Here is a 3,028-nt window from a genome sequence, read left to right on the forward strand (position 1 = left end):
GGTGGGGAAATGTGCTGAAGAATTTAGAGCATTTTTTCTTTAGCACCTCATATCAAAGTAAGGAAAATTGGTGTGATGAATACATGTGCAAAGTCATTAACTCTTCAAAGATATATCATTCCAAAGTTACAGAAAAAAATTTAAAGCATGCCTTTTAAACTTTTTCTTTAAAGGATTGCTGAACACTTCTCCCCAAAAAAATTGGCTGCTTTAAAAAATCAGTACCTGCTGGTGAGGATTTCTGGGAACAGTTATGACCAGCCTGTTATTGCTGGTTCTTCCTGATAATATCAGTGTACATCACAGGATAGAAATTTATTGTGTTGTGCACAGGCCCTAGGTTGTCTTGTAACTCTTTTCATAATGAAGCCTTTGCAACTCAAATCTATATTCTATGATCATTCTTAGTATGGTATTTTGTACCATTCACACTCTTTTGTCTCTTTTTACATTCAGGAACCAGATAGGCAAAAGGCTTCTCCTCCCCTTGGTTCATATGCTTAGAAGCTGATGGCACTCTCAGTGGTCCAGGACTTGTCACCATCCTACATCTGTTAGTCTCCTTCCTCCTTGTACTCACTGTAGATTGGAGTGCTGCTGTGGAACAAAGAGGTGAGGGTAATGGCTGGGTCATAGGATGGGAGAATAAGGCTTCCACTGCTGTGGTGTAGCAGAATAAACACATTCTCTCAAGACACAAAGCTGGACTGGGTCAGTGAGAGCTTCTGTTGAGTCTTCTTTTCTGGGGACTCCTGCTGTGAGCACTTAGCATCTCTCATGAATCTATTAATGTAACTGAAGGCAACATATGTTAGCTGCTATAATTCTTTTTCTTCTCAAATACATGGATCATTATCACATTGCTTTGAAACCACCCCAAGATTGTCCCTCTGACTCTATTCTATTTATTGGAAGCTTAGATATCATAGTGCTTAAAACATTCAACTGCTAAACAGTACATTGGTGGTTGGAACTTACTAGCCACTCAATGGGCTAAAGATGAGACAGACCATTAAGATATATGGTAGCAATTATGCCAAAGAACCAGTGGACTTATGTGACCCTGAAATCAGTACTAGATGGCACCCAGCTACCAATCTATGCATCAGAAAGGATTCAAAATTAGAGATCCCGGACAGATTGGGAGAAGAAATGTGAAACAAAAATTAAAAACATAAAAGGACCTGGATTACTAATTGGGTCACAACTGTTGAAAACTCTGAGACTATGGCCCTGAGTCATCCTTAAGGCCTAGACTTGGACTAACTTCCATGGTTCACCTCTCAGCCAAATAGTGGATAGGCTTATCAGCTAAACAGTTATATCAGGAAGTTGCATTCCTTAGAACAGCCAACCAAGGATCCCAGGGGCAGAATTAGTACAGGGAGAAACTAGGCAGGCAGTAATGTGTAGGTAAGGACACAAGGAAGAGATAATCACAGGTAAGATGTGGGAGAACTGTTACTTTGTGGGGATTTTACTCTGTGTTGCTAAATGAATGTATATGAACTGTTAGAGGTAAAACAAATCTGCTTTGCAAAATTTCACTCAAATCATAATAAAAAAGTTTTTTTTTTTTTTTTTTTTTTAAATGGCTTACAGCCTTGGAACTTCCGTGAGGCAGTTTGACTCTGTCCTAAAGAGTTGCTATGAGTTGGAATTGATATGATGCAGGTAGTTTCTTTTTTTGTTGTTGTTGTTATTAACATGCATAGTGACCCCAGTGTTCAGAATAGATCAAGGAAAATTATCTTAAGTGTATTTATACTAAGTGTTTGGGGATTAGCTGCACCCTTCAGTTTTGTTTTTCTTTTAACTAAGAGGAAAAAATAGTTATTAACATAATTAAATAAGAAAAAACAGGAAGTACATCACTCACATTAATGCTATTTTCCCATGTATAGACTAGATTATATCAGAAAATCTGTCAGATCTTAGGATGCTAGTAATGTGCTATATAAGCACTCCATATGACTATTACTGGCTGTTCAAACCCACCAGGCACTCCTCAGAAGGAAGACTGGTCAATCTACTTTCATAGAGATACCACCTTGGAAACTCAAGGAAGGGTCAGTATGAGTTGGAAAGGACTTAATTTTTAATGACAGTGAGTTTGGTTTTTCATTTTTCTTTTTTATTTGGTATTGTGTGTATGTATGTATGATGACTGCTATCATCATTGAACTTAAGTGAAAAAATTGATTGTTTTTAAATTTGAAAATAAATGATAGAAGTTTTTTTTAACTCAATCAGACATATTTGAAATGAAACTTGATTTTAAAATACAAAACTGAAGGATAGTGAGTCTAAGAAAGAGTCTGGTAAATAGACAGCTTTTTAGAAAAATCAATGGTGGTGTTATAATTTGAATTACTATGTGGTTCTAATTTAAGTTATTTAATTCCATGATTAAATTGTATTTCTTTTAAAAATTATGGTTTAATTGCCGAGACAGATGTAATTTTGTTGAATCCAAGCACACCTGAGGAGCTCTGCTGCTGCTGTGTTTTAGGCATTGAACTGCTAAATAGAAGGTTGGTGGTTTGAACTTACTAGCTGTTCCATGGGAGAAATATCTTCCATCAACATTTACAGGTTTGGAAACCCTATGGGGCAATTCTACTCTGTCCTATATGGGTGCTGTAAGGAGGCATCTACTGTTATATATTAAAGGCGAGGTGGACTGTACCAAGTTGCCAGGCTCTCTGAGATCTAATTAAGTTTTAAGTCCTTTATTTCCAGGATCAAAAGTTGCTCACGCAGAATGGATTTTTGACCCAGAAGAGCAGCTTCACAGGGTTTATAAATTTTGGGGACCAAAAAAAAGACCCCCCAAAAGAACATGATTGCAAGGTACATGTTCTAAATACAGTGAAGAGATGACAAGACCTCTCTTGTGATTGAGTGTTTGCTTTTAGAGATGGCAAAGCCTCTCTGTGGCTGAATGTTGCTTTAAGAGATGGCAAGGTCTCTCTCACTGTTAAATACTTAATTGGCAAAATAGCAAGTTATTAAAAGTAGATGTTAT

General features: G+C 36.9%; 1 pseudogene; it reads right to left on the bottom strand.

Annotated features, from left to right (window-relative positions):
• Positions 1 to 265: 265 nt before the first annotated feature.
• The window catches only part of LOC122151796, a 184,317-nt pseudogene continuing 181,554 nt past the window's right edge, over positions 266 to 3,028 (bottom strand).

Source organism: Orycteropus afer, unplaced genomic scaffold (genome assembly GCF_000298275.1).
Source record: "Orycteropus afer afer isolate SDZICR_OR568_19922 unplaced genomic scaffold, OryAfe1.0 scaffold00725, whole genome shotgun sequence".
NCBI classification, from domain to species: Eukaryota; Metazoa; Chordata; class Mammalia; order Tubulidentata; family Orycteropodidae; genus Orycteropus; species Orycteropus afer.